Below are 11,273 nucleotides of genomic sequence, written 5' to 3'. Positions count from 1 at the left end.
CATGAGGCTATGTATTGACTACCGGGAGTTCAACAAGATCACCATAAAGAATAAGTACCCACTCCCAAGAATAGGTGATCTTTTCGATCAGTTAAAGGGAGCCAAGGTCTTCTCAAAACTAGATCTGAGATCTGGTTACCATCAGTTAAAGGTCAAAGCGGAAGGCATCCCTGAAACTGCTTTTAGGACAAGATATGGACATTACGAATTCAGGGTAATGCCTTTTGGCCTAACAAATGCTCCTGCACCATTCATGGACCTGATGAATCAGGTATTCAAACCATATCTCGACAAGTTTGTGCTTGTCTTTATAGATGATATCCTTGTGTACTCACGAAGTAAAGAAGAACACAAAGAGCATCTGCGTCTCACTTTGCGGACACTTCGAGAAAAGGAACTATACGCCAAATTCAAGAAATGTGAATTTTGGTTAAAAAGTGTGGCGTTCTTAGGACATATAATTTCTGAATTAGGAGTGTCAGTAGACCCTAAGAAGGTAGAGGCAATCAAGGATTGTCCACAACCAAAGACAATGACTGAAGTCAGGAGTTTTCATGGTTTAGCAGGCTACTATAGAAAATTTGTGGAAGGATTCTTTTCGATAGCCATTCCACTCACCAAAATTACTCAGAAAAATTCGAAATTCATTTGGAATGAAGAATGTGAAAGAAGCTTTGAAACCCTGAAGACAAAACTCGCATCCACACCAGTACTAGTTCTTCCCGAGGATGGTAAGAATTTCACTATATACAGTGACGCTTCAAAGGGAGGATTAGGGTGTGTGCTTATGCAAGAGGGTCAGGTAATTACTTATGCCTCATGGCAACTAAAACCATATGAGCAGAATTACCCCACTCATGATTTGGAATTAGCCGCAGTGGTATTCGCGCTTAAAATCTGGAGGCACTACCTTTATGGAGTAAAATGCGAAGTTTTTACTGATCACCAGAGCCTCAAGTACATTTTCACTCAAAAAGAATTAAACATGAGGCAAAGAAGGTGGATGGAACTTCTCAAGGACTATGACCTGTCAATTAATTACAATCCGGGTAAGGCAAATAAGGTGGCAGATGCGTTGAGTCGAAGGAATCCTGGGAAGGTGAACATAAATTCCCTATCAGTGCAACCAAATCTCCGAGAGACCATCAAATTGAAGCAGAGTCAAGACACCTCCATCCTTAAAATTAAGGAACAAATCCAAGGAGGAAAAGTTCCAGAATTTCAAATTGACGAAAATGGGATACTCTGGATGAAAGGACGATTGTATGTACCAAACGTCGATGGAATTCGGGAAGAAGTGATGGCTGAGGCACATGAATCAAGATTTTCAGTACATCCAGGAAGCACCAAGATGTACCGGGATTTGAAAAATAATTACTGGTGGAACGGTATGAAGAAAGATGTAGCTGTCTTTTTTGATAAGTGTTTAGTCTGTCAACAAGTCAAGGCTGAACATCAAAGGCCTGGAGGACTTTTACAGCCATTGGAGATACCGGAGTGGAAGGGGATAACATCTCCATGGATTTCGTAGTAGGACTACCACGATCAAGACAGGGTCACGATGGGATCTGGGTGATCATTGAAAGATTGATCAAGTCTGCCCATTTCTTGCCAGTATGGATGAATTATAATTTGGATAAATTAGCCACTTTGTATGTGGACAACATAGTGAGGATACATGGAGTTCCAGCGAGTATTCTGTCTGACAGAGATCCAAGATTTGTATCAAGATTTTGGAAAAGTTTCCAAAAGGCTATGGGAACCAATGTTACTCTCAGCACGGCCTATCATCCCCAGACTGATGGCCAAACCGAAATGATAATTCAAACCCTCGAGGAAATGCTGAGGGCATGTGCGCTGGATTTTGCTGGAAATTGGAGTGAACAGTTACCTCTGATCGAGTTCGCCTATAACAACAGCTATCACAGTAGCATCGAGATGGCTCCGTATGAAGCTTTGTATGGAAGGAAGTGTAGGTCGCCTCTATATTGGGATGAGGTCGGAGAAAAGGCTGTTATCGGACCAGAACTTATTCAGTTAACCGTTGATAAAGTAGTCATAATCAAGGAGAGACTCAAGGCAGCCCAAGATAGGCAGAAGAGCTGGGCCGATCTGAAGAAAAGACCTTTACAGTTGGAAATTGGTGAAAAAGCTTACGTTAAGGTCTCTCCCATGAAAGGAGTAGTTCGGTTCAATAAATTCGGAAAGTTGAATCCGAGATATGAGGGACCGTTCGAAATACTGGAGAAGGTAGGAACCTTAGCCTACCGTCTAGATTTACCGCTTGATATGTCCATGATACATAATGTCTTCCACATCTCACAGCTGAGGAAGTATGTCCCAGACCCGAGTCATGTACTCAAAGTTGCACCACTGATGATGGAGGGAAACCTCAATGAAGAACTCAAATACGAAGAAGTCCCTACCCGAATAGTGGACTCAAAAGACCAAGTGCTGAGAAATCGGACAATACCTTATGTCAAAGTACAGTGGTCAAATCATACCGAAAGGGAGGCAACATGGGAACTCGAGGAGAAAATGCGATCACAATACCCTCATCTATTCGAAAGAACAAGTTAATGCAAGTTTCGAGGACGAAACTTTTAATAAGAGGGAGGGATGTGAGAACCCGAGATTTTACGATCCGAAGCAAATCAAGTAAGTAATACAAACTTGAAATTTTACTTAAACTAAGCTCAAAAATGTTTGTTCCAACTAAATAATTTGACTATTAACTTAGATTTTCATTAAATTTAACTCGAGGAAACAACTTCAAAGCTCAGAAATGAGCTCAGCAGGAGGCCAAGCCACAAGTAACCGCATCCATAGAAGTGTTGTCACGAGAGGAGTAAAACCCCAGCTCAAAGACACGATCTGTCAGATCAAAGCAGCTCAACCAAGTTTGTCCTAACAAGACCAAAAAGGGAGCTATAAGTTGAGCCAAGAGTTTGGACAAATTAAATGTGCAAGAATTAACCTTTGCGTTAACCCATGAAGGAGCTACGGGAGGAGCTAAGGGCTAGGATATATTGATGATGAGGGAAATGACCCTTTAGAAAATCAAGGTGACAATTAAGGAGTGCATGAGATTTTGAGCCACATTCATGACTAATCTAGAACTTGAAGAATGCATGGGATTTTGGAGATTTATGCATGAAATTTTGGACCAACATTATGATTACATTCAAGCATTTCTTGGTGACCAAGAATTTGGCCAATGGGTGGCTAGGTGGAAGGGTTTTTGTGCCTATAAATATCACTCATCTAGGTTGAGAGAAATGCACCCCAAAAGCAAGCAAGAAATTCGGTTTTCCCCTTTCCCCTCACCCTACAAGTTTCGGCCAAGTCAAGCAAGGGAAAAGAAGGAAAGTTCGTGCAGTCCAGTACAATAACCTCGTACCGAAGTGTTCCCCGATCGAAGACAGTATTTGTGAAGTTGCCCCGAAGTGCTGCCGAAATTTCAAAGAAGAGATTTTTATAAAAATTCAAGTAAGTGGGCTTTTGTTAGATATTTTGTTGTATTTTAAACTTTGATATCAATAATATGACATGCATGTATGTGTGTCCTAAATTTCGAAAATGTCAGTCTACCTTTTTCAAATTTCGATCAATTATATGCTTCGTTCGCTCTTCGAATATCTTTGATTCCGCTGTGTCTGTCTAAAAATCTGAAATGTTGAACTCTGAGAAATCTGATAAGTCTGTCTGGTGTTTCTGAATTTTGTGTACACTGTTACGACTCAATTTGATATGGGACGAGAATTGTAATTCTGTCTGACACCCATTGGTGGGTATAAAACCATGTTCTGTCTGGCCCCCATTGATGGGTATGAAACCATGTTCTGGCCTCATCCCTTAGAGGACTAACATATTGGGGACAATTTGACCATGGAAATGAGATGAGTAACAGTGTTGTGTCTGTTCTGATATGTTCTGTTCTGAATTGATTTAATCTGTTTCTGAATTGTTCTGAATCATCTGATGAATTCTGTCATTTATTCGATTTGTCTCTGTCCTGATAAGCTAAGAATATTAAGTTTTGAAAGTCTGTTAAAAGAACGTTTTAAGAAAACTAAGTTCTATATGTATCTTTGGAATCGATCGACCTCCACTTGCTGAGTGTTTCCCAAAACACTCACCCCTTACAAATTTCAGATAAAAATGAGGAGCAACTGAATGAGGAAGAGCAAGATGCTTTATGTGGTTGGTGAACTGGAGATCAAGATCAGAACTCAAGATTTTGCTTTCCTTTCGTTTCCGCTATTTGAAACTCTGATGTATTTCTAATTCTATTGTCAATGTAAAGACAATGTTTAATTTATGAAAAAGACTGATTTTTGGCATTTTGATACGAGGCTTAATTGTTTTCAAGTAATTGTTAAACAACGCCGGATGTCACAGACGCTTCGGACACGGGGCGTGACACTCTTTGAAAAACTTTTGAGCATATACGGTGTCACACATAAGATCTCTACCCCCTATCACCCCAGACGAGTGGTCAAGTAAAAGTGTCGAACCGAGAGATCAAGCGGATTTTAGAAAAAGTGGCAGGTGCCAGTCAAAAAGATTGGTCTGTAAGGTTAGATGATGCTCTTTGGGCATATAGGGCTGCGTTAAAAACACCTATAGTCACTACACCATATAGGTTATTGTTTGGTAAATATGTACATCTACCTATAGAGTTAGAGCATCGGGCATATTGGGCAAAAAAATCGCTAAACTTTAACTTTACTGATGCAGGTGAACGACGTCTGCTTCAATTGGATCAATTGGAGAAATTCCTGAATCTGGCATATGATCTCGCACTATCATAAAAGGAAAAGACAAAGAAGGCTCATGAAAAGCGAATCATCGAAAGGGAATTCAAGGAAGGCGACAATGTCCTACTCTACAACTCCCGGTTGCGACTGTTTCTCGCAAAATTGAAGTCGCGATGGTTTGTTCCATTTGTGATTTCCAAAGTATATGCATCGGGAGCTGTAGAACTGCAGGATGGAAAGGATGGGACGTTTACGGTCAATGCCCAACGATTCAAGCACTACATAGGTGGCACAATATAGCCACAGCTTGGAATCACCTGGTTCCAAGACAATCCAAACTAAAACTGACCGACAGTCAAGCTCTCGACTATAAATGGAGAACTACCTCTCTTCCCTTTATCTTGCACTTAATTTGACTTCGTTACTTTATTATATTCTTAAAAAAATAAAAATAATAATAAAAATTTTCAAAAACCATAGGCGTTTGCGCTAGGGCGGTATAACTCTACCGCCCCAGCGCGACTCCTTGGCACGCTGGGGACAGTGGGTATCGCGCTAGGGCGGTAAAACTTGATCGTCCCAGCGCGACCCCTTTGATTTTCACCAGAACGCAGCGTGCTAGGGCGGCCAAACTTGACCGCCCCAGCACGCGCTGTTATAAAAACGTCCTCTTTCCTTCTCATTTTTACTCTGCGCGCCCCAATTCTCTCCCCCACACCAAAATTTCTGATAAATCCACCCCTCACCTTTAATTTCCCCCTCTTGATTTGCTGGCACTCGAGTTCTTAAACTCCTAGAGCACTCAAACCGCCGTTGACTCCGTTCTACCTTCAAATTTTGGACAGCTACGCGGATTGACCTTGGCATCTCTCCACACCCACATTCAAACATGGCCTCGAAGAAATCAAAGGTAACACATGCCTCCTCATCCTCGTCATCTGGTACTCGAGCTAAATTTGTCACTGAGGAAGCCCAAAATAGATATGAACATGCCAAAGTTAATAGGCGCCCCATTCCGGAGCGGGGGTATGATTTATCCTCTAGATCCTTAGGTTTGAGGAGTGCTATTGTGAACCGGGGATGTGAATATTTTTGTGCTCCACCTAAGGCGGCGGTGGTTCCGCTTGTGCGTGAATTTTACGCCAACGTCGTCGAGAGGACTGATGGAGCAGCTATGGTACGGGGTAGGTTAGTCTCTTTCGACTCAACCACACTAAATGCATTATTGGCTACCCCTGTAGCTGATGAGTCTGATTTAGAGGCGTTAATCGCCAATCCGAATTTTGAATCCATTATTCAAACCGTATGTTACCTGGGGGCTACGTGGAAGACTCCGAGTTGTTTTCTTGAAAATTATTTGTTGTTCAAGCCCGCGATGTGGTATGCATTCCTACAAAAACGATTGATGCCAATGTCACACACCAGTGACGTTCAGAAAGACCGCGCCATCCTGGTGTACGCACTGATGGAGGGCATTCCCATTAATGTTGGCCGAGTGATCTTTTCTCAGATACAGCAGTCCATACAAAACTCGAGCATCGCTCTGTTCTTTCCTACTATTGTTACCGAGCTGTGCGTGTGAGCCGGGGTAGTTGTCAATGTGGAGGACGAATGGCTACAACCAATGAATCCCATTGACGACTCGTGGGTGAAGATGAAGAGAGGCAAGCGTGCTATCGACTTCCCAGAGGTACCCGAGGAGGAAGAAGCCGCCAACCACCCACCATTACCCCCACAGCCCCGGCGTCGGTCCATTATTGATAAGGTTGATGAGTTATGTACATTTGCGGTCCATCAAGATCAATATAACACTGTCAATAGCGCACACATGGCATCAATGGAGTCTCTAGTACACGGGATGGCATCGCACATGGGCCTTGACACCACCACTTACCCACCACCACCGGCGTTCCCGACTCCATTCCCATTCCACTATGCTTATCCACAGGCCGACGATCAGGAGCTTGGCATGGTGCCACCCGAGGACGAGGAAGATGAGCTGTGATCAGGGGAGTTCACTCTATCCCCTTCTTTTATTTCATTTTTTGTTTGCTACTGCATTCTATTTTTGGTTTTTATTTTTGTTTCCTTCCGTCATTTGTTTTGCAATTGTGCATATGTTCTGCATTCATATGTTCGTTTATGTGTTTCGGTTTGTTTTCTTTGTGCAATGGGGACATGGCACACTCTTAGTATGAGGGGGTAATTTAGTTTGTGTCGTGCATGTGTGTCAGTTGATGGTGCAACAACTGAGTTGGTAGCCAATGATGAATTTAGGTTCGATGAACTGCATGTTGCTTAGTATTGTCACTCATTATGAATCCCCCGGCGAATGGTGAATTTGTATATGCACACATAGTGGGTTTTGGCAGTAATGTAAATGACAGTTGAATTTAACAATCTGTGGGAAAACTAGAAAAACATGAGATGCGAGTAGAACTTGAATGAATTTCTATTGACAATCGTGACTAACTAGTGGCATACACTCGAGTAGACAACCTTAATCCCCCTGGAATAATCTTCATCCCAATCGTGCATCGAACCTCAAAAGTCGCCCCTTGGCCAAATAAATGAACATACCTTATATTCAAAGCCCAAGGAGTATACATGAAAAAATTATGCACTTAAACAAAAGGGATGTAAGGTGTGGGGGAGCCAAAAAGGGATGAAATCCTATCCTGAGGCTAAAAAGATGGAGATGTAAGGCGTTGAAGAATGTCAGCTAAAAATGCTGACAAGTGCATAATGAAAATGATCAGGGTACTCCCCATCTTTTTGGACCGTTTGAAACAGTTATGGATATTTATTCCATAATTCTTGTTGGACAACTATGAAACTCTGCCGCTGTGTGTTTACGTGTTGGTCACGAACAGAAACAGAACTCAGGATAGAGAAACTTGCGTTGAATTGTTGATTTGGTGACTTGCATGATTCGCGAATGAAACTATCTGAAGCACGTGCTGGTAAAACCCACAACACACACACACGACCACATTTTCTGGTCAAATCAAAATGTTATAAGATGCTTTAAAAAGAGGGTGTTAATAAATGTTGTGAGTTGACTAATTGGCTGTAGTTCAAACACCCGTTGAGGCATAAGTTGTCAGCTTGTTGTTTCGCCATCAGTTTAGTTGTTTTTAGTGCTTTCACTTTGTGGTTTGGTTCACGTTTTGGTTGTGGTCTGTAACCTATTTTGGTTGAGGGCAAGCAAAAGGTTAGTATGAGGGGGTTGATAAAGGTAATATTTACGTGTTTTAATACATTTTGTGAGTCATAGTTTGCATCGTTCTAGGTTATTTGGAGTATACATTCTGTCTATTTCTTCTTATTTTATTGCATTTGATCACCGCTCACTTAAGTATGTTAATGTCCAGAAAAATGGAGAAAAATCAATTGGAAAGAGAAGGCTGGGGATTGAAGATGTCGCGCTAGGGCGGTCAAGTTTGACCGCCCCAGCGCGAGAGCCTGCGGAAGACACCAGTAGTACAGTAGATCGCGCGCTGGGGCGGGGAAAATTAACCGCCCTAGCGCGAACTAAAATAGGAAAGTTTCCTATTTGGATTTTATTCAATTTGGAAGGTGGATGGCTAAAGAAGAAAACCTCGGCACGAAATTCAGAGATCATTCAGCAGCCACCAGAAGCCTTGGAGAGGATTTTCGCTCTTGGATTGAAGATTCGAAGATTTCCGGGCATCGTTTTTACATTTTTCGTCAAATCTAGTATTTCTAATTTAGTTTTTATCTTTTAAACATTGTTGTGTTTATGTTTATTATGAATTCGAGTAGCTAAACTTAAATATTTGTTGGGATTTAAGTGGATCCTACCCCGAAATTGATTTAGTTAAGTCGTATTTCAAATGTTGGTTTATTCTTGATTATGCTACTGTGTTTATTAAGATTATTAAAGCCTAGCTAACTCTAATAATAGTCTCAAATCGTGAGTAAGTTCGATAGAATAGCTTGTGATAGGATCGAGTAGTATAGTTCGTGGATCTACAATTTACATAAACATATGAAATTGGATACACGCTGATAGTCATAGTTCATTCGGATGAAAACTAGGGGATTTCATATATCGATTTTGTGAATGCAGATTGAATAGGAAATCCTGCCGGAAGCGTAAATCACTATAAAACGAATTGATAAATTAATTAGGGGTAGGTGAACTGAAATTCCCAACAAATTCATTTCTCACTGAATTTTAATTAACTATTCTAGATATTATATCTCATTATTTAATTCCTAAAGCTTTTTATTTGAATTTTTATTTGAGCATAGTAGTAATAAACAACAATCCAAATTTCGTTGCCAAAGATTTGATAACTGAAAATAATAATTGTAAAATACAGTCTCCAGTGGAACGATACTCGTACTCACGTACATTATATTATTACTTGACATCGTGCACTTACGATTGATTTTCGAGCATACAAAACCACATTTTTATTTAGGATTCCACAGTGCAAGTTTTTCTCGATCAACTATCATGTAGCCCTTCCACCGAATCTAGCCGGTGTACACAATGTGTTCCACATCTTGATGCTGAGGAAATACTGTGGGGACCCGGACGCTAATCATGTTCTTAATCATCATTGGGACTAATTAATCAATTATAAAACATGGTCTAATTTTTTTTTTTAAAAATGCGGAACGTAGTGAAATAAAACGTATATACATCTCAGTATAAAAGTACAAGTCATGTACCACATACGTTTATTCAACTAAGATTTAACAGCTAATACCATGTGTTTAACCCTATCTCTAATCCAAGTCCGGAGCCTCCACTCTAATCACGATCTCTCTTCATCTTCTCAACCCTGAACCTGTCCCACCTGTTGTCATGCACACATACAAAACAAGACAACAGCCGGATAACTCCGGTGAGAATAAATCCCAGTATAAACAATGTAAACATGCAATCATATAAAAACATATACAAAAGCATATAACAAATATCATTCACATGCAGCCAATCAACAAACATGAATGATATAAAACTGTAAATCAACTAGTCATCACAGACTCGACTCAAACAACGCGTCATCTCAGACTCGACTCAACTCTAACCTAGGGATCCCAATATCTGGATATTGATAATTATATCGAATCTCAGTCGATAGGAATGAATCAACCCTAAACGGCATCGATATAATTCATATATCCAGTGTCTGGGCGAAACAGCCGTAGAATTGACGAATCAATCAAGAATTAAGCGAATCAGCCAATAACTAGACGAATCAGCCAGTAATTAAGCAAATCAGCCAAAGTTTAGACGAATCAGTCGATAACTAGACGAATCAGCCAATAACCAGACGAATCAGCCGGTGACTAGGCGAATCAGCCAATGACTAAACGAATCAGTAGTCAATACATGCAGTGGCTATAAATCAATAGACTATAAACATCAATCTCATCAATTACAAATATCAATGTAATAAACTAAGTATGTGATTTAGGGAGACTCGAGTCAAACCTCACTCGAGTTGTGCAATCCCAACTCAACATTAATTTATACCTTTCTTTCCGATACTCTGACTCTGTCGAAGTCTCGAACTCAAAGCCTGTCGATACTCAATCTGACAATCACAATATTGAGGGTACGGTATCAATACACCACTCAAACAACACTGGATATAATCAGAATTCAATCAAATTCTGTTTCAACAGCACAACGTCATAGTCTCAATATACCCAGCAATATCATCTCAGTCAGATATCAATTCTAACATCTCATATTTGATAACAATTCAATTCTGATATCAAATCGATTCCAAAATAACTCCGAAAATCATAACAATTTTATATGGTATTTATTCTTCAGTCCGGTTTCGATTATACGATGTCTAACATGACCAGAACATCATATAAGAATCTTATCAGATTCTGACAATATCATAATTTCAAATCATATCAAAACGTAGTAAAACTTACGTCTAGTTGTAGCCTACGTTGATAGGAACTCAATACCGAAGTCGGATTCAAAATCGGATAGACGGATTTCTCCCAAAAGGCGTAAGGATTTTCTTTAACTTCACAGAGACTTTTCTCGACTCTTTTCTCGGACATACTGAAGGAGGAACGAAGCTTTGTTATCTATATATATATTGCATTCACGCATGTAAAGCAAATGGCCGATCCCACATGCAACACGTCTCGCGCATATGCGCGACATCAACCGGCGCATATGCGCGAGACCTTAAGTCTTGGCGCATGTCTTCCCAACTGCTGGCGCATATGCGCGACACATTTCCGCGCATATGCGCCCAACTCTCTGGACTCGGCATTCTTGAATACACCTGCTCGCGCATATGCGCGTCATGTCTCGTGCATATGCGCGAGACTTACTGTCTCGGCAATCACCCCAAATACTTGCCTCGCGCATATGCGCGCCCCTTCTCGCGCATATGCGCGAGGTGTTCTGTCCTCGCGAAGGATCTTTCGCTTGTACAGGCTCGCGCATATGCGTGACTCACTTCGCGCATATGCGCGAGGTCCTCTGCCCACGTCGCGCAT

The sequence above is a fragment of the Primulina tabacum genome, chromosome 13 (assembly GCF_025594145.1).
Source record: "Primulina tabacum isolate GXHZ01 chromosome 13, ASM2559414v2, whole genome shotgun sequence".
NCBI classification, from domain to species: domain Eukaryota; kingdom Viridiplantae; phylum Streptophyta; class Magnoliopsida; order Lamiales; family Gesneriaceae; genus Primulina; species Primulina tabacum.
Note: the sequence above shows the minus strand (reverse complement) of the source record.